Source organism: Cryptomeria japonica, chromosome 1, assembly GCF_030272615.1.
Source record: "Cryptomeria japonica chromosome 1, Sugi_1.0, whole genome shotgun sequence".
In the NCBI taxonomy this organism is placed as follows: domain Eukaryota; kingdom Viridiplantae; phylum Streptophyta; class Pinopsida; order Cupressales; family Cupressaceae; genus Cryptomeria; species Cryptomeria japonica.
The window spans coordinates 635,063,535-635,085,792 of record NC_081405.1 but is presented as its reverse complement, the minus strand read 5'-3'; the positions used below and the strand labels follow the sequence as shown (position 1 = coordinate 635,085,792).

Below are 22,258 nucleotides of genomic sequence, written 5' to 3'. Positions count from 1 at the left end.
AGTTTGACTATTCAACTCACAATTACAAGACTTGCCCGAACTCAGAAAGTCCCTGAATAAAACTAGTCAAAATGAGGCCCAGAGACTTGGAAACTACATACACACCAAATCTGGTCAGACTTGCCATGTCTCATCTGCAAAGCTCAGCCATGATAGTCAAGTAGAAAAAAAGAAAATTATTTCAAAATATTTAAACCTAAAACATGTAAACTGATCTCTAACACTTCACAATGATATCCATTTCATTTGCTAGCACAAACAACAAAGGAAAAAGAAAACTGAAGCTAAAAATACAATCCATTGAAAGAAAAACCTGCAAACATTGTCAAGGCTTGATTACTACTCTATGCATTCAACAATTGTATTTTTTGTAGGATTTGGAACTTTGGAGAACTTGGAACTTGGTTGGAAGTGCTAAAATAGTGAAAAATACCATGCGCCATGAAGGTCTATGTTGTCTCAAAGGCTTTAATTGAGCCTGTTGGCAAGGGATCTACCCCTCAACCCTGCCCTATATCAAGACAGGGAGCATAAGGGCATTTCCCTTGACCCTTCAAGGGCTGTCATCACCATAACCCCACACTAGTTTGAAAAGACCAAAAAAAATCATTTTGGGCCATGCCAGTGGAATATTCAATGTTTTTAATCCATCAACTTTTTCCCCACTACTTGAGATACATTTATACTTTTTGTTTGCCAAGTCCATCCCTAACCTAAGTAATGCTTCTATGATTGTAGCGACATTTGCAAACTTCTCCACAATACAAGCATAAGACCCCACAAAGAGCTAGTAATGTTAAGTTGAGTGATACAAACTCCTCTCTACCATAATTCTTGGCTCCAGTTTGTCATTTTTGTTTTGATACCATGGATATCATAATCCATGAATGTTGTCCACCTAACACTTGAGAATATTAACATATTTAAACATGTTTCTTTCAACTAAAATCCACTTTTATACTGAGTTGTTTGTTATCTTTCTAGTCGATACATTGAAGGGTGCATAGTAAGAGCTTTAAATCCTTCAAAAATCTCTATATTTCGGGGTTTTTCAATTTGTCGAGTCTAAGCACTAAGTCCAAGTCCAAGTTAAAAATTAACTTTGTTAGTGTTTTAATTCACACCTTTTAGTCAAACACAAAATGGAACAAAATCACTCTTTTGAATTAGAATGGGAAGCTCCTTGTCAATTCAAAACTAACTTAAAACTAGACAATAAGTTACAATCTTTATAATGATTTTCGGGATGGTTCACATTCATGTTAAATAAATTGTAAATGTGTATTCTTTTGGTTTTGCCTAGAAGGATAACACATTCATTCAACACTAGATAAAGGATTTTGTGCTTTTCAAGTAAAAACAAATCTTACAACTAGACAGCTATACCATTCAATTAAAAACGACGACTAAGCAAGGTAACTACACACAAATTGGATAAGTTAACTCATAAACATGAATCCTATGGTAAACTAATTGCAAGAATAGATAAAAGGCCACAATTTATGCCTTCAAGCTTATCTACAATACAAAGCTTATAATTTCTTTGAAGCAATTTGTATTAGAGAAATATTGTAATATTAGTTTATAATGGTCAATTAAGTCATTAAGATAGACTTAGGGAACATTTTTTATTCTTTTAGTTCTCATTCTTATCCTCTGCTTTCTTCGTTGTCGATTTTACCCTTATCAGATAGATCTTTGTTCATAACTCTTTTTTTAGGAGTCTTTTGCTCCTTAGTAAATATCACATATCTTGGTAATCATTTTGTAATTTTTTACTTTGCGTATTATGGTATTAGAGCCCAAGTCACTCCTCGGGATCTGAGAAAGCATGAATTCTACAAACTACTACCAGCAATGAAACCTCGCGCTCATGATACAAAATTTATCAAAAGGACATCGTACGAATTTGAAAGGATTCATGCAAGGTTTTTTGACAAAATATTTCTACAAAATCTGTGGATTTTTCTAGGCAAAAATTTGCCCCCAATTTTCTATGAAATTGCATGCCTTGTTTGTTTGAAAAATCATGCCTTATTTCCCAAACAATTTTTAAATAAAAATTGAGGGTTTTATCTGCAAATTATGACCTCCCGCAGCTGAAAATTGTGCCAATTTTTTAAGGAACCGCAATGTCAAGGTTTTTTCTGACTTGCATGGCTTTTTCTGCAATATTTTGACATTTCTAACACCCAAATTGTGGCATGTGATTGGTTTTTTAACGGGGAAAGAATTTTTGGACTTCCTTTTGTCAAATCATGGGTTCGTGTTGTCATTTCTGCAAATGCAAAGGTTTTTGGTGACTTTCAAGATCAAACAACAAGATTTGTTAAGTTGTTTTTGTCGATTTTTTACCAAATCGTGGTCATTTGTAGAATGGCTAGGATTTTCTTGAGTTTTGCAGATTTTAAGCAGAATATTTATCACAGATATTTTCAACAACAATTTTTAAATCGTGTTTTTGACATTTGACTAGGGCAAAAGAAACGAGACTCGGACTCGACGCGAACTCGGCAAGGCTGACCCGACTCAGGATTCGGCCAAAAATCGACAAGACTTGGCAAAACTCTGCAAAAAAACCAATTTCTAGTGATTTTTGCCTAGAGCGAGTCCTGGAGAGTCACGAGTCCTGGAGACTCGACTCGGGACTTGCCAAGACTCGGCGAGTCCTGGCGAGTTCTGGAACTATGGGCCGCTACTTCATAAGTTTTTGACGTCTTTTTTATAAAATCGTGATTGTAGTGTTGACTAGGGTTTAACCTACAAGTCTAAAAATAGCAAACTTTTTTATTTTGTATAATTTTGAATTGCGAGGGAATGGTGTCTCTATCCTGTTCATGTTGGAAAGAAAGTCACTGGTTCATTGGCAAGAATTATAACACTTGGAAACAACGAATGTGTTGTGCCTTGCACACACTCTCTGTCGCAGACAAGGTTCCCCTTTCTCGTTTTTGGTTTGCCTCGTTGAGGTCCTGCATAGGATCTTTTTTTTGTCTAGTTCGCAAAGTAGGATGCGAGAATACGAAAGAAGAACTTGGAAAGATAATTCAATCTGGAATTTCAAACTAATCAAGGGTCCTAAGTCCTGGAAATGGCAAAGCATGAATTAAGTCTCGGGAAGGGTGAGTCTAAGGAGTCAATGTGTCTGTAATGTCCCTTAATGGGACCCTCTAATATTGTGTCCTAGAATCACAATTTTAATATATAGTCATTACAATAGAGGGACACTATAGTTATAGGAAAGCATTTATTAAACTATCATTATGACATTATTATATTATTATAATATATTTCATTAAAAACATTGTATTATGTTATCTGTATTATGTAATAACATTATTATATTATATAATTTATATTATATTACCAGCATTATGTTATATTGGCATCATTATATTATATTATATTATTAGAATATGTAACTTCCTTGTCATATTAATAGTATTGAATCGCGTCATACCATATTAGTATTACTTTATGTTAACAGCGTCATACCATATTATGTTGATAGTATTATATTCTCAGATTCATACTCAATGTGATTCCCAGACAATATAATAACAGAGGCCTTTGTCTTTTCTTATTTCCTTATCCATTATTTCTCCTCTTAAATCTATCATAAACCAAATCACTGACTCCTCACAAGTCTCTCATAAATTCTTTGTATAAATCTGAAACAAGTTCTTTACTTAGTCTACACTTCATTCTTTATTTTCTGATTTCTGGTGCATTCGTATTGCGTATCCTATACCTTTGTATGTTAAACAGTCATAAGCAATAATACAATGCGTATCAGCAATGAACAGATAGAAGTAACATTCATTATGCTATATTTAACAATCATAAACGGCAATACGTTACTAGTCAGTAGTATACAGATATAAATAGTAATCATTATGTCATGTATGGGGAACTCATACCACAACTACAGAATTGAATCGAACTGCTGTATATTTAATCTCTTATAAATGCTAATATCTTATCTCATTCCATCCTCCCCCCTTTCTCTTTTTTTTATCCCTCTCTTATACCTTCCAAGAGAGGTATTTGTTCCTTTACAAGACATACCTCTTCTCAAACAAAACTCTTCATTACAGCTCTCTCTTGTTAATTAGAGATCGCTGTCTTATGGGTTTCGTAATGCATCCCTCTGCATAGTGTTTGGTTGCCATTTCCCTAACATATACGAATAGCAAAGATCACCCCCTTTTGGATAGTCTAACAATGGTTATAGTCTTTTTGAAACGTATTATCCACTTCTTAATCGTCGCCTCATCTAATTGGTCCGCTGCCTATTACTAATTACTATGCCAAGAGTATTTTAAGAACAACAGTAGAATTATGAAATGTAAACAATAATATTATTAATAATATAATATTATAACATTGTTTTAATAATAATATTTTTATTAATATGTAATGCTTATAATGATAATATCGTTTAACTCTATTTGAATATTTTCAGAATATTATTATTAATGAATACTAATTAAAGAATAATATCTAATAAATAAACAACTATTTAATAATTTCAATTAATCTTTCATTAATAAATATTAAATTAATAATAATTATTTAATTCAGGTTTTATATATATACCGATAAGGGGGGGGAACATGACAGTGTCGTTGAAAGAGAAGCGTGTAGAGTTGCATTGTTGCCTCAAAAGGCCGATTTTTCCTCTAAATACAACCACCAGTTAGATTTAATGACGAAATAGGGGAAAGATCAAGGGAGATTCTTTGGGCAAAATTAGAAACATTAAAGGCCAAATTATTTTTGAATTTTGGACTTAAAAGTGTCGACGTGGCTAAAATCGTATCGCTACAACTCTATCCGGCCAACGCAGAATAGAATGATCTTGCTACGTATCCTATCCTCTCTTGTGTAAGGAATCCCTAATGCTGTTTCTAATTGATCAATGGGGACAACCTCAAGGTTCCAAATCTCAGTTCATGACTGCGGGATAGCTCAATGGTTGATGTGTTTTGTTGGGAGCACAAGGGGCCTTACATTTTGCGACAGGCTGGTCTGCTGCGACTCTCAAACTGGGGAATAAAATCAAAAGGGAAGGGTTAAGAGACCTAACAATTAACAAGACTGATGTGTGAGTAGACACATTCAACATAACAAATCCCTGCTTGACCAGAATAACTCACAACCTCACAAGAACAGTGCAATCTTCAAGGGGACTTGGAAGTTTTTCAGACTGCAAGTGCATACCTAAACACCCAATTTTGGCGCAGCTCAAACGAACATCTGCAATTGAACTAAACACAATTTTAAAGGCTCAGACTAACCATACACAAGGATACACAATCAACATATCCCCAATGGTATGAACCTGAATCCATTGAATACCTGCGCACCAAAAGGATCTATCTAAACTCACTGAAGGAAACAATGCAAACAGAAGAAAACCAAGATAACAAACACTGCAGTGAGCTGAAGATGCAAATTCGAACAGCTGCCTTGGATAGAATTGCCAACTTAGCTCTTGCTGGATTTGAAAAATTTCGGACTGCAGACAGTCTTCATGAAGCGACTGGCTCAACATACTGACTCAGAAATATTTTTGGTATTTTCTGGTTTTCTGTTTTTTTGGCTTTTCTGGTTTAACAGGGATCTTGCATATCCCGAATATAGCATTTAAAAGGTCGATTAGACTCAACTTGCTGCAAGGAACTGTTAAGGCGCCCTCCCCAATTCTGTTGCGTGCGGAGGGTTAAAAAAAATTGCAGGGTTACTCTTTACAACTGTGGACTAATATGATGCGGATTTAGCTGTTTAGACATTCATCATAGGCCCTCCTTCTAGCGCCAATTCTGTTGACGTCTCTGAAATCGCATTGCTACAAACTCCATACGGCCAATGCAGAATAGAATAACCGAGTATCCTATCCTCTCTTGAGATAAGGAAGTCCCTAATGCTGTTTTTGGTTTGATCAAAGGGGACGACCTCAAGGTTTTGATTGTCAGGTCTTGATTGCGGGACTACTCAGTGGTTTGATGTGTTTTTGCTGGAAACACAAGGGGACTTACGATTTGCAACAAACTGGTCTGCTGTGATTCTCGAATTATGCAATAAAGAGCAAAAGGAAAGGGTTAGGAGATCTAAAACTAACAACACGGGTATGCGGATAGAGGGATTCAACATAACCAATTCCTTCTTGGCCAAAATAGCTCACAACCTTGCAGGAACGGTGCAATCTTCAAAGGAACTTGGAAGATTTTCAGACTGGAGATGCACGGCTAAGCACCCAATTCTAGCGCAGCTCAGACAGACATCTGCAATTGAACTAAGCACAATCGAAGGCTCAGGTTAACCACACAAAAGGATACACAATCAGTATATCCTCAGTGGTATGAGCCTGAATCTATCAAATACCTGCACACCCAAAATCAAAAGATCTATCTAAAATGCTGAGAGAAACCATGCAAACAGGATGAAAACAAGACAATAAACACCAAATCAATGTTTATATATTGATTTCAGCTGCCTATTACAACAATTTCTGCAGCATCTCTATGCTACTGCTTAAAATCTAACCTATTCTAACTCTAAAATCTAACTCTCTCATAATCTCTAACTATCCAACAATCTCTAACTACCTAACCATCTAGCCCCTTTACAAAAGAAAGGCATCTACCTTTTATAGATATTACAATTTTGAATCGAAGGCTAGGATGGACTGCATCCAAGGGCCCTGATCTGTCTTCCATAAGCTGGCAGCTTTGACCCATGCCTAATCAATTCTCAGTTATCCAACTAGCAACTATCTCAACTACCTGCCACTATTTGGCTTTAATTCCGGTCTATCCAATCTTCTTGGTGGTTAGGAATAGTTATCCACAAAAATATCTTGTGCGGGACCCATAGGCAGTTTACAATAAAGCAGTTTCAGTTTTAAAACTGAATTTCTGAACTTAAATCCAGCTGTGCACTTTCTTGAGAATGCATAGACATGAGTGTTCTTTTGATTTTTGCCTTCAATCTCGCCGGTGGACTTCATCTTTGTGGTCTGGTGGCACGCTTCCCAATGCTCGGTTGTTCTCACGCTCTTGCATCCTTTCTTTTCCAGTCTTCAGCGCCTGGCCTTGATTGTGATCCTTCTTCGATTTGCGTTTCAGATTTTTCTCCCGGTTCTCCAATGACGTCCCGCGACCTGTGAACGATCAATTTCATTTTAATAAATCAATTTGAAAAATTAAATAATTTAATTTAACAAACATTAAATTTAATTACGACGCCTGGCTTGAGAAGCTCTTTGTGAGATGTATCTTGAAAATGCTTCTCCTTTCTCTTCGAATGTGAAATCTGATCCTTGGTCTTGATGGTGTTTGGGCATTACTTCTGTGTGATTTTACCTTTGGAGTCTTGGGCGTTTTGAATGGGTTTATGGCGTTTTGAAAACTTCTTATAGCGCGATTTTGGAGGCTTGAAGAGCCTCTGCAAATTTTAAAATCCTAACACTCATGCCCTTTTTGGATTTCGGAGCTATGGCGTTGTTTTGCAAACTTTAACCTGCGTTTTCTAATCCTAAGGGCGAACTTCGGACTATTTAACGCCTTTTGCAATTTAATACAAACCTCGGAGCTATTGCATCCTTCGCGATCTTCGCGTCTTTGGCGATTTTGGAAGCATTCACGAACTTTGGGACTGTTTGGGAGTTTTCAAACGTTTATGTTAACTAAGGCATTTTCAGACCACGCAACGCCTTTGCAAATTTCGACGAAAACTTCGGACCTCAACCCCCTTTTCGCAAATTTGGAAGTGTTTCGGACGTTTAGCATGTTTGGAATTTCGGAGTTTTTAAGGCGTTTAGCGATTTTTAAGGGTAATATCGGACCTCTGGCGTTTTTGAAAATCAAAGAAACTTCGGACCTCTGGAGGAAAAGAGGTACTTCACGATGTCTTCCTATTTAGTGTACATGTTTGCAAGCCATCCAAAGCTTCCAGGATTGATTCGCTTGGGGGAAATTGGAAATGGACCAGGCCAAGTGAAAGTGTATGACTGGCACTGCTACCCTCAACTACATTATTATAGTATAAAACAAAGGGAGAAAAACAACATCACCTACACAATAGGCCAATATGAGCGCGTGATTGATGCATTCACCATGCGCATGGTCAGGATGACGTAGGAAGGATTGCATCAACGACTATCAAAACAGGCCACCGCACTAATATGGAAGTACGGAGCATGCTATATCCAATTTCCACAGTTCACCTATTTGAGAGTTTTAGGCTTTGAAGGTTCTCCAACACTACCCTACAAACAGGATGATTCTCTTGGAAGTTGCCAGACAAGCACATCCAACTAGGCAAATCCTCAAGGACAAGAAGATATCAGGAGTCACGTTCCCAATGACCATAGGGGACAATGATGTGTACTTTAATAATTTTGCACATGCTGAGCAATCTTATGACGAATTGGCATCTTATTGCCTACAAGAGCACCCCTTCAGGAGGATCTTTGACCCCACTGGATTAGGGAAGAAAGCTTATGGCAGGCATTATAGATATAAAATGACTATAGAAGATTATTGGGCCGGCTATAAGGATGACTTTGAAGTCCACCGGCGAGAATACTCGAGACTTAATGCACATCAAATCAGGACTTTCGAGTATGCCCAGGACCCAAACTAGCTAGTTGACTATGGGGATTGTCTACAGTACCAAGACTATGAAGCAGTAAAGGACCTCCCCCCATCGATCAACTGGTCCCAAGATCCAATCATTGATTTGGAAGCTATAATGGAAGGCCCTAGGAGATACACAGATGCTTGGCTATATTGACAAATTCAGAAGTTAACCCATGATGGGATTCAATTAACCTACAACCTGATGGGAGGCTTTGAATCTCACTCGTCAGAGGACGAAGAGGCATCAAGTGTTGCGAAGGAAGAAGAAGTTGAGAGGAGGCCCGAAAAGAAGAGAAAGAAGACGAAGGGCAACAAGGGAATGCGAACATCGTGGAGGTCTAGAAGAGATCCCAAGCAATCACCTGAGGCCCTTGTGTAGGAAAAGATACCAATAAGAAGGCTAATTGTTGCCACCTCGTCAAAAGACTGTTGGCAGCAATATTGTACATGAAAATAAAACTAGTTAATTAAGTTGTAATTGTCTTGGTTAGTTGGCAGCCGCGGGGTGGTAGTTGCGGTGCGACGGTTGGCGCTCGCACCCCCTCGGTACCTTTAAATACTTCCGAATGTAACTTGTGAAAAGACACTTATGAATGGAACAACATCGGATATATTGCATCTGATATCTATGGCATTATTATTCTGCATTACGTGCTTTATCTGTGTACTTTAAGTTATTCACCCGAGAGGGCAAACATTTGGTGTCATTGCCTAGACGTACTCGGGAACAGAAAACACAGATGGCGCACGGACACGATGGGCCTACCCGTCGGTGAGATTAACCCAAAGGCCGACGACGTGCAAACAGAACAATCGTCGTGGGACGCAGAGCGTGATGGCAAGAGGCGAAGGGGAAATTGAACCCTGTAATAATCCCAGCACAATGTTGAGATAAATTGTGGCCGAAAGGAAAAATAATAAAAAAAAAAAAATTTCTGTACATGGTGTGTGCTTGCTATGTACGGAAGTGATTTATGCCCAATGTATTAAATAAATATAGAAATAAAAAAGCAGAAACGAACGAGTGGGAGGCCGCGCAAAGGGCCTTGATTCTGGAGCAGCAAGTAGAACGTAGACGGAGGTTGAGGCAACTTGCCGAAGGACGACCTGCCAAAGGGTGGCCCGAGGGGAACCAAGGAGGTGTCACGGAGGGTGCAGAAGCCGACGGAAATTTCTACGCATCACCAGAACACCGTAGGGTGTGGAGCCACGAAGAGTTTCTAGAGGAAACAAGGTTAAGGAGAGATCTAGTCGAAGAGACCCAAGATCGGTTCAGAAACTTATCCCTTACACCACAAAGTGAGGATCACCAAAAGGAGCCAAGAGTGGGCGCGGGTGACAACGAAGGGGAGGATAACTGTACGATAGGTGCCACACTCGGCAGGCAAAACACCGTACCTCTAGTCACCCACGCAGGACACACCACTGGCACCAGAGGGACCGGAGGGAGCGGCGCAGGGGCACAGACACAGCCACAGCCACCTCCAGGAAGACGACCCCCATCGATGGGGAGTAAACAGAAACTGCCGAAGTTCAATGGCGACGGGAAGGAAGATCCCATCCGCCATTGTCGAACGTGCGAAACCATATGGTCAGCGAACGGTGTTACCGACCAAGACGAATGGGTAACACAGTTCCCAGCAACTTTAAGGGGAGTGGCCATAGATTGGTACTCAGACATGGATAAGGCCAAAGTCGGCACATGGCCCGACCTGAAGAAGGAGTTTGGGATAGAGTTCTGCCTCCTGAGAGATGACAACAAAATAGTCGTCGAGATCTATGGAACGAAACAGAACAAGAACGAGACTATCCGAGCCTATAGTCGGCGGCTGAAGGAACTATTGGGAAAAATGGAGAGTCAACCAGCAGATGGGTTGAAAAAGCGATGGTTCGTGGACAGACTAAAGCATTCCCTCCTAAAGAAGATGAAAATCGTTCCACCTACATCGTACGAAGACGCATACAATAGAGCGATGGATCTCGAGAACGAGACCAAGACATAGAAGAAAAAGAAGGAGGAGGATAGGTCGTCCAAGGAGGACGACTCGTCACAGGAAAGCAGCAGTGACAGTGAGGCTAGCAAACGGGTGCAAGCGCTCCAGAAAGACATGGAGCGAATGAGGAGGGAATTCAAAACAATGAGAAGCATCGGTCAGACCGAAGGGGACATATGGTGCACTGAGTGCAAAGAGGAGGGGCACACAAAGGGTACTTGCCCGAAGAAGGCATTCTGCGAGATTTGCCAAGTGATGGGACACTCCACCAAGGAGTGCCCATACAACATGAAAACCCGGAATACGCAAATGAACCAGGTGTTGTTCACGAAGCAGGCCACAACGTCCGCACCAGTGGGTATGGGCCAACAAGCGAACAACAATGCAACCTCGGGAGGCTACCGAGATAACCGATGGGGAGGACGAAACAACAATAACAACACAAGGAGCCGGATCCAATACGACTCCAAAGGTCGACCAATGCTACAATGCAGAGCGTGCAGCCAGTGGGGGCACTTTGCCTGAGACTGCCCGAAGGGAGAGGCCACACAATATTTGTGCAAATGGTGCGGACCGGGAGACCACGAAGACACCACCTGCCCGAAGTCCGGCGTCAACTTGCTCAATGTCGAGGAAACCAAAGAAGAGGAAGTGCTGGTCGTAACCCGTGCCCAAGCCAGACACGCAATGTGCCCAAACCCGGAGATGGAGAAGCGAAGGGCACGGGAAGCACGGGAAGAAGTTGAGAAAGAGATACGAGAAAGGGCGAAGGCGAAGGGTACAACGAGTACTTCCAGCCGACCGGAGGCGGAGGATGCTATACTAAATCAAATTTTAAAATTAAAACTGGAGATGCCTGTGAAGGTACACGACCTCCTCCAGACGATGCCTCAATTACGAAAGACGTTGCTGAATAATCTCTCCCAACCATGCACCAATACCAACCACCGCACAGATGTTCCTGGGGGGTCTGCAATAGACCCCATGCTGTTGGCAGTTAACACTGGAAGGAACCCAGCCATTGTGGAGATGGGTATCCTTGGCACCATTCTAACCGATACCATCGTCGATGGTGGATTAGGAGTGAATGTTCTTCTAGAAGAAACCTGGCGGAAGCTGGGGAAGCCGACGCTGTGGCCATCTACATTCAATCTGCTCGGAGCAGATCAGCATGGAATCAAACCCATCGGGACACTGATGGGCCAACAAGTTACCATCAGGACGCAACCCTTCATACTGGACTTCGTGGTAATCCCACTAAAGAAAAAAGGGTATGATGCGATCTTAGGGAGAGGGTGGCTAGTGGCAGCCAAGGCCACCCACAACTGGAAGAAGAACACTCTGTCTACGGAGAATGGAGGAAGGAAGTTTATCATAGACCTCGGGACACAGTTAGTTAGTGAGGAACTGACATCATCTTCGGAATCAGAGGGTGAAGGAGAAGGCAACCTGAGGAATGAAGGACGAGGCTGCAAAGCCCAACGACGAAGGGATTCTCAAACTAGGAGAGTGCTCCGAGGATGAGACAAGGTCATTGAATGGGCTCTTCCATTGGCAGATGGAGGATTATGAGGATTATGAAATGTTCCAGAGCTACAGGCTCGAAGTAGAGGAACCAGAGCAAGTAACAAAGGAGGTGTACCTGCCAGAATACAAAGAATATTGGAAGGAAGACGCCTCAAACCTCGGTGATGTAGATAATCCGAAGATCAATTGTGTCGGCAACGATTGGAACCCTGTGTGGAAGGCCGCAGCTTTCAAAATCTTTATTCTTCTTCTTCTTCTTATGTACGGGAAGGAGACCATGTTCCCTGTAGAATTTGTGGTTCCAAGTCTTCGGATGGCCATTGAAAATAGAATTGCCACCAACGGATCCAAATTGAAACCCTACCACGCGAAGCACGCAGGGGACCCCAGAGGCCGGAAGGACACCCGAGAGGCCGGAGGGGGACCCGAGAGGATGGAAGGGGACTCGAGAGGCTGGGTAGGCGACTTGAGAGGCACAGGACCAACGCGGGAGACCATTGGGCGAGGAAAACCGAGAAGGATGAAGGGCGATCCCGGAGACAAGGGACCCGAGCCAAAGACTTTCTAGACAACTAAATTAGGAAGAAAAAAAAACACATACGGTCCGTACGACAACCGTACCGTACGACATAAAAAAAATAAAAATAAAAAAAGAGACGTGGGGCCACCGTACAGTGACTACACCGGCGGTGGGACCACCAACGGTGGTAACACTGACGGTGGAACCACCGACAGTGGGACCACTAAAGGTGGAACCAACGTGCGGTGGTTACACAGATGGTGGGCCCACCGTGCGGTGGACACCCGCACACATAAAAGCCCCGCATAAGTCGGCACATGCAAAGGAGAAGAAATTAAAAGCCCCGCACGAAGAAAGACACGCAGCCCACGCCAAACAAAAAATGGACGAAGAGAAAAAAAGGAGAGACGCGCACAGCAATGCAGCACAGCACAAACAAACACAACCGTACGATGGAGGGGTGTTGACCACACAGGAAGGTGGTCGTACAATTGGAGGTGTCAGTGCTACTGTTGACCGTACAGGGAGGTTGTATGGCCGGGGTGCCATCAAGGACATTATAGAGGAAACAAACAAACAAAAAAAAAAAAAAAAAGACGATGACGACGACGATGACGATGACCGGATTGAAAAATCATTTGATGTCATCTAGAGCCAGGACGCTGAAAATATTAGAGTGGAGAAGAAGGGTTTTGACATCTTAAAATATCACAGAAATGATGCGCGCCATGGACTTTAGTGTGGTTCTGAGGGTTGTAAATTGGCGCTGCCCCGGACCCCGCGACGGACACTGCCCCAGACCCCGCGGGGGCGCTGCCCCGCGACCCCACTGGGGACACTTCCCCTAGACCCCAGTTTATTTTTGAGCTACAATACACTTGTTGGAGTTGGGCGAAGGGCATTAGAGATATCACGGTAAGTGTTGTGGTTGTCCGTACTGTGAGAAAGAAGCCTGCAGCTAAGCATTGGCGGGGAAGCCATAAGCTGTATAGGGAGACGGATTTGGAGGTTGGGAACAAACAGAGTTTGAGGGAAGGCATTGCAGGTCCGCGCAGTTGTATGACACCAGGGAGTTATTCAGTTCAGTTTTTAGCCTTTGGGGAGTGTGATGGAGGATTTGAGGTGTCTCCTAGCCTTTGTGCCAGCGGGTTGTGGCCACCTCCAGGAAGGAATGGTACGCTTTGAGGAACTTGGAGTAGGTCTCGGCTAGACATGAGGTTGCCTTGGTGGATGCAAAGAGGGCTCGGGAGGAGCTGACCACCACGTTGGAAGCAATACTAGCGTGAGACTTAGCTCAGCGTACCCAGGAGTTGGATGCCAAGAGGGCAACGCCGGTGGCTATCGAGGACAAATTGGCTAGGGAGACAGTATCATTTGAGTAGCAGTTGGTGGAGGCTGAGACTGAAAAGCATGGTTTGCAGACAAGTTTGGTTTAGGCACAAGAGAACTGTGATGTCGAAGAGGCACTTGAGCATCGGATGGTAGCAGAAAAGGGTTTTCAGGCGAGGACGCAGCAGGTGTATAAGTTTCGGGGCTCGATTGGCGTCAGCAATTCTGTTTAATGTCATCTCTATTTTGTATTAAGTCGTCCGAAGACGACTTCTTTTCTTTTGGGGTGGATGACGTTGGTGGCAATATTGTACATGAAAATAAAACTAGTTAATTAAGTTGTAATTGTCTTGGTTAGTTGGTAACCGCGGGGTGGTAGTTGCGGTGCGACGGTTGGCACTCGCACCCCCTCGGTACCTTTAAATACTTCCGAATGTAACTTGTGAAAAGACACTTATGAATGGAATAACATCTGATATATTGCATTTGATATCTATGGCATTATTATTCTGCATTACGTGTTTTATCTGTGTACTTTAAGTTATTCACCCGAGAGGGCAAACAAAGACCCTAACTCAGCTGAGGATGTAGTTGAAAATGAGCATCTACCTACTCCTCCCCTGCAGGTTGATTTGGTTGTCACTGAGGCAATTGATCCACAAGAGCCTAATGTGCAGGAGGCAAAGACATAGATCATTGATCTGGATAGGCTTGGGATCAAATCAAGGAATGGGAGATTGTGCAAATGAAGAAGTAAGTGTTTTGCCAATAAAGTGTAATTCAATGCATTGCAGAAATAATAGACATGACAGAATACAACATGACAGAATATAAAGAAACTCAGATCTTCATTGATTCATAATAATGTCAGTACAATGACAATGACCATACTAACTCTGTCTCCATGACCAAGGACTCGCTAATATATAAAGGTGACCGGTTAGTTACCCGGTGTCAACTGTCGACAACCGACGGGTTAACTGCCGTCATTAACTCTAATTACATTAAATGTCTTATTGCTTAATTACCCGACAACAGTAAGTAGACAAGATGACACACATGAGGAGCAAAAGGAAGAAGGTGATGCAAAAAAATGATGACGCAACTAAAAGGGATAAGGAAGGAAACAAAAATGAGGAGCCCCACAACACTGGAGAGCAACAGGTATTGGAAGTCACTCAACAGTTGCTCAGTGAAGTTGATGAAAACTCAGCTGAGAGTAAATATTAGGATACAACGCCAAATCAGCCTTTCTCCATGACTGACCAACCACAAGTATATAGAGAATCCGTTGAGGCGTCAAGAGAGCAAAGTAGGGTATTTGCAGCCACTTCAAGACAACCTACCCCTCATGCATGGCTGCAGTCCCGAATACATAAGAAAACCGTAGCAAGGTCACCCATAAGCTTCGATGACTTATTCTCTAAGATGGGAGAGCCTCAGACTAAAGGGAAGAAGAAACCGAGGACATGTTCCAAGATTACCAAAGATACATAGAGGAACCGAACAATACATATTGTTGCTCCGCCTGAGGGCAAATCTGTTGAAGAAGTTGCACTGGCTGATTATAGTGTTATGTCAATCCCACTAGGAAAGGCGACAAAAGAACAAAAAGTAGAAGAGTTCAAGGAATCTGTGCAGAACATATTGGGCTAGCGGGAAAGAATGACTGCTGAACGAGTAATGTATAAGGCACGTGCTGGTAAGGCCAAGAACTATATAGATCATTTGCTCAAGCCACTACAGCATGCTACCGAGACCTATGCTCCCCCCTTGGCATTAGCACATAAAACAACTGCTGAATTTGAGAGTGTCTGAGACATTGCCAAGGCAACTAGGGAATGGATGGAGGATATTGCAAAGATAGGAAGCCGAGTAATTAATGACCTTGGTTTGCTATGAGGTTTACTATGAGCAGGACGCAAGGAAGACCTCCAAAACAATTAAGGCACTCAAAAGCAACATTGAGTCGACCTGGAAATCAATTAATAAAATACTACCCATCATGAAGGCACTATTCTGGACTCACTTCTTGATTCCAGCTGAGCAGCATTTCTTCGAGCCACATGATTTCGGTACCTTTGAGGACTGGTTTCGAGCTTTGGTATTGAAGAGTGACATCATGGACTTCATTAATAAGGGATGGGAGGATAGTGAGGCAGTCTTGCTCCGTGTCAGGAAAAATTGTGCAGGTCTCCTGGAACAGTTAATTGGCAAATACAAATCAGATATGGATCACGATGAGTTTAAAATGCGTTGGAAAAGCCAAATGGAGAAAGGAGGAGCTGCATACACTACAGACGATTTAACATGTGCCAACAAATTCCACGCAACCATCCAGAATTATAAGACCAATGGGCCTGATTGGCTTCAATAGCTAAAGGAGGTAGAGGATCGTTGCATAGATACTAGCTTCAAAAAGAATACCCCACCTATGCCTCCTCTTCACGAAATAAGGGCCATCTGCGTAAAGTTTCAAGAACATGTTCGAGCAGAGCTTGCTGCAGGTCGGGATATCTGGAAGAAGTACTTAGATGAAGAAAATAACTTTTTATTGTAAAAAGGGAAAATATCTATCTTGGGATGGTAAAAAGTGCATTCCCAAGGTTAGTTATTTCTTCCCAACTACAAAGGTACTCTTTTCAGTTTTGAGCTCCGTGCAATGCACTTTTTAAGGGGACATCTTTATGGTTGGTAGTTGGTTAGTTAGTCGGGAGGTATGTCCCTTATTAACTACGTATGGGCAATCATGCTTTTAGGATAAATCTGGGCCACTTGTCTTGTTTAAATTTGGGTCATTCATTCAATTTTGAAATTCTATTTAAAGGGATTGAGTTCCCTTCTGCCATACACTTCCCTGAATTAGAACTTGAGTGCATGAACAAGTATGACCCTGTACATAGATGCATCAGAAATGCAAATGGGGGCGTTCTGTTGAATGTGAATAGAGAAACTGTTACGGCGGTCTTTAAAATTCCCGCTAAAGAACCATATGAAGATTGGACAATAACCACCTCGTATGGGTTCTTCTCAGAAAAGAAAACCCAATACAGAAGTGTTATAGCCAGGAATTGGCTCCTAAAATTCTAGAAGGGTGGTTCCAGATTGCCTAAATCCTTGACCAAGGAGCATTTGATTAAAGAAGTGAGGGATATTGTCATTTTGTTGCATAAAGTAAAAGGAAGTCAGCAGGCATTGTATTGGGAAGACCGGATATATTTTTACATCCAAATCATGTTGGATGAGAAGAGATATATTGATTGGACGGAATTAATTGCTGAGAGATTGCACGAGGGGCTAAGTGATTGTCTCGGAAACAAGAATTTTTGCATGCCCTCATACTTGTTTAACTATTTGGCGTGTGTTAGACCTTGGCCAGGACTGCATCATGCAGAATGGTTTGATGGAATGAAAATTTATGATTACCACCCGCACCTCCAGCTATAGAAATGTCATGAGGGTTTCAGAAGAGTTCATGATGTATTTGCAGGGAGGCTAGTTTATGAACTGCGAGGAAATGTGAATAAGTGGTTATTTGATGAAGCAATGCAGTTAGTGAGTACTTATGGAAGCTATTTCATTCAGTATCCTCAGTTCACCTATATTAGGGTTGGTGGGTTCGAAGGAGAGCCATTCAAGTTGTCAAGGTTTGCCCTTGATCGTTTTGTGCTAATTGAATTGTGCAGGCAGCTTGCTCATACTGACAAGAAAACTCTGGCTAGACAGGATTCAGGCATTTCTTTCTTGGTTGAGCTGGGTCATTCTATTTGTCACTTTGTTTCCAATGCCTTGAACCTGGAAGTTGATTTCAAGAAGCTTAACCTTCAACACTATGTTGCTTGACCAAATTTCGACACCAAGGGTTATTCTCAGGAGCTCTTAGCTCTTAAAGAGAGTTTCTCACATGTTGCACAGCTCGAAGATTTCTGGCAGGATTGTGGAGATGAATTTGAAGTGAGACGAAGAACATTTTCCAGGTTCACAGTAGACCAGATTATTTCTTTCCAGCTTAGAATGAATATAACAGGAATTGTGGATGATGGAGAAGATTTGATTGATCCACAATATACAGAAAAAGTACAGGGCTCCCCAATTCCTCAGATAGAGTGGGATAAGAAGGAAGAAGATCATATTCAAATGAGGACTTTCCCTGTCATCCGTAGAACTGAGCAGAGGCTACGAAAACAGAGACTGGGAAAGCTTGTTATCAAAGATTCTCCTGTTCAAAAAGTTTCATCTAATAAATCTGTTAAAACTTGTGATGCAAGTAATACCAAGGTTAAGCTTGAGGCAAATACTATCAAAGGTTCAAAGAAGTCGCTTGTTAGCCAACTTCCAGCTCGTGTTACCAGGTCGAGAACCAAGAGTAAGGACAAAAAGTTGCCAGAGAGTTCAGTGGTGGTTGATCTAGAAGGGTCTCTAGAAGCTAAGGATAGAATGGCAGAACTAAACATTGAGATACCCACCTAGGAAGTAGGAGATGTTGAAGAGCCTGACAAAGAAGAAGAGGGCACTAAAGGTGCATTGATTTTAGCTAATGTAAGTATGGAGCAATCCCAAGTAAAGAAAGACGTAGGTCCCAGTACTCCCCACTGGTTGGACACTGCTCTTAGTAGCAAGAAAAGGAATGTGGTTCCTGTCTCAGTTCCAATTGAAGACATGGTTAGCAAGTCCCTGGGTAAAACTCCAAAATCTAAAAGGCTGAAGACGGTTTCCAAAATTGATTTTGATTAGGATACAAGAAGTTGGACTGCTGAAATAGCATGTCCTGTTTCGAACAAAGAGGTAGAGAATCCGTCAGCAAAGGATTTCAGTGTTGAAAAAGTTAATCTAGGTGCTGGATTGTGTGTGGCAAATGTGCACCATTTGGAGGCTTCCACTAAAAGAATAATTAACAAGACATGGAAAGATGAGAAGGATAAACAGAATCTCAAAGAAACACCGAGGCATATGGCAGAATATATAGACGCCATTCATAATGCTAATGCTCAGCCAATTTCCCAACTGCCTATGTCATTCAATCCTAAATCACCTGTTAATCAAAAGCTTCTGGAACAAATTCACAAGAGTAAGATGGTGACTGAGATATTCCTATAATGGTTGGATGGGATCGCACAATCCGGAACAGAATACTTCAAAAATCTAAGCAAGGTATATGAGAATGCCACAATTGTAATTAAAGAGCTTTAAACAGAGATTGCCAATTGGAAGAAAGAAGATACCAAATGGAGAGTTATGGTAGCTCAAATGGTCGATGTATAGAAATACGGCATCATGAAATTTCTGTCGAACAAATCAATACAGGGCCTAGATGATAACATTCTCTGTGTGCAGGAGAAACATTGAGTGGCGAAAATCAGTCGTAGAACAGGGATGCGGTGAATCTGTTAAGCTGCGAGATGAGTTATCTCAACTCGTTCAATCTATGCAAAATGATTTGATGTGTATAGGGATTAAATGCCCGAAAGAGGATGGAAAAACCATAGAAAGTTTAGAAGTCATTACTCAATCATTTGAAGGAAAAATTAATTATGTTAGGGAAACAAAGGCTCTAACCACAAACGACTTCTCAACGGTGGTGAAGATAGAATCCCTCCTTTTCCTATGCATAGGACACTTGGGGAATTAAGCAGATATCATGGCCCAGGTTCTCGACGAGATAAGGAGATGTGGTGCCAGAGGATTGCACATATCGGAATCCCAAACTTTGTCGTTATACAAAACTTCTCAGCTGCTCATTTGGAGTGGAAACGTGTCTCCGGCACAACGCAGAACCAGCCCGAAGATCCCGCCTCGTAGCTACAATCTCGGCCATGTTGGCCATTGAAATTGTTTAATGATGAACGATGGGACAGTTTTTAAAAGTTAGTTTTCTAGTTACATTTTGGGAACTAAATCTTGACTCGGGGGCAAAGTTATGTAAACTCTGTGTTTCCCTAAACTTCAGTTAGCCAATATGTGGCTATTTATATATTTTCAAAAGAATATGTGAAGGTCTGAGTTTTAGCTAGCTTTTCAGACTTGATATATTTTTGTCCTGCACTATCTAATGTTTAAAACAGAAATACTCATTTATCTGTGAATGAATGGAAATGATTATTTTGGGAGATTCAAATATGTGTGTTTGATGAAGGAATTGGATTTCCGTTGGAGTTCATTTCTGCTGAAATGGTCTTTATTTCTGATGGGATATTATGTGCTTGCAAAGAAATTAATTTATAGCTATTTTAGTGCAACATGAAAAACCTAAAAATCAAAAGCAGAGACATTTGTTGTAGAATCTAAAAAATTCTTAAGGAAACTTAATCTGTTGTGAAAGCAACAAACTGAAGCAAGGGATATAGACCTAGTACACACAAAAAATATTGCATTGTGAGATGTGAAGCTGCAACACTGATTTTTACATTCGGTTGACAATTTATTTTAGCTATTTTGAGTGAAACATGAAAAGTTGAAAAATAATAACCAGAACCATTCACCTTGGAATCTGAAAATCCATTTGATAAGTGCCCCCACAAGACATTGGGAGGATTTGTCATGACATGAAGCTCTTCAAAAAAAAATCAATTTCTGAATTTGCATATGTTACGAGTTTGGGTCTTCTAGAGTACTTTTTTAAGGTAAATTTTGCCTGCCAGAGTTTCAAGCCCTCTCATAATGTGAACAGTTATATATGTCTGAGGCTTTCAGATAAATTTTAAATTGGTTAATTTTGATCCAAGTTCATATAGTTATTGGCCCAACAAGTTGACCTACTAGTTTCTAGGTATTTGATCGGAATAGCATCCCAAACTGTTACCACTATCAATCCATAGCAGACGCTTTGAAGATATTGATAATTTATCCAATTCGACACAATATAAACTCAATGTCAATGATCCTGCAATAAAATTGCAGACATTTATAGACTCTCTGGACCATCACTAGTTATCAACTATCCAACTAATCCAACCTCGATAGTTTTACTATTAAATTGGCACAATTTGAAAAATGTTGCAATAGATCTTGTGTATAAAAAATTTCAATGTAACATCTCTGGCAAACAGATGCCCTCATGCAACTGTTCATGTATGTGTGCATACAAACCTGGTGTGGTGCAACATTCATGTATCTTAATAGTTAAATATATAGATATCTACTTCTTATGAGATTTCCTAAAAGTATTTATTTAAAGAAACATCAAAATATTTTTTTGGAAGATATGAAATATGAAAAATTGATTGAACAAAATAAATGGATAATTACATTGAACGATATACACACGTATATATAGAGCCTACAAGACAATGTTCTATAAATAGAACTAGTCGTTAAAGTGAAATCAAATAAGCTAAAAACTTAAAAAGCTAACTAAACAAGCTAAATAAGTCAACAACTAAGATGACCACTAAGAATAGAAGATGACCATTATAGAAGATATTAATATTATTTTAACACCCTCTCTAATGGTCATCGTACTCAATACCCTATAGAAGACACTACAGGTGTTATGATCACAAATGCAAAGAACAGTCTGCTGCTACGGAGAGCCTCCAAGGATCTGCAAAATGCAAATGACCAAGAGTACCAAAAGCCATCCAAGCTAATGTAGCCTTCACACGCGAATTAGAGATCTAGCACGCGCGAATTACTGAAGCCTAAAACCATGAATTTGAGGAAAAATCAGCAAACCCTTTTGCAGAAGAGTTCTGAGCATTGTTTGCTCCAGCAACTCCTAAACAAACTGCAAGATACCACGGTTGCAGATGTTCGCCCTACCAGTGCGACCCAAAACTGATTGCAACAAAGCATGATTTTTTAGGAGAAAAATCGATCAAAAACCAGATAACTTAGCGAATCACAAATCCCACGCAAATTTCGCATATTACAGATGATTTTTGAGGAAAAAAACGTAAAAACCAGCAAACAATTTTTGAAGAAAAAATCATGAAAACCTAGACATCCCACGCAAGCTTTGTGGATGACAGACAATAATTTTTAAGGACAAAAGTCTAAACCCTGCGAACAATTTTTGAGGAAAAAAATTGTGAAAACCAGCCAAACAGGAAATTTGCTTATCACAAAGCATAGAAGGCTGACTCCTCTCCAGAATGCTCTGATACCATGAAAAATTGATTGAACAAAATAATTGGATAATGACATTGAACGATATACACAAGTATATATAGAGCCTAGTCATTAAAGTGAAATAGAACTAGTCATTAAAGTGAAAACGAATAAGCTAAAAAACTTAAAAGCTAAAT

General features: G+C 40.8%; 1 protein-coding gene across 3 annotated transcripts in view; it reads right to left on the bottom strand.

Annotated features, from left to right (window-relative positions):
• LOC131042489 (mRNA export factor GLE1) overlaps positions 1-22,258 on the bottom strand; it is a 152,833-nt gene that overhangs the window by 86,437 nt on the left and 44,138 nt on the right. The gene's annotated exons all lie outside the window — the stretch shown is intronic.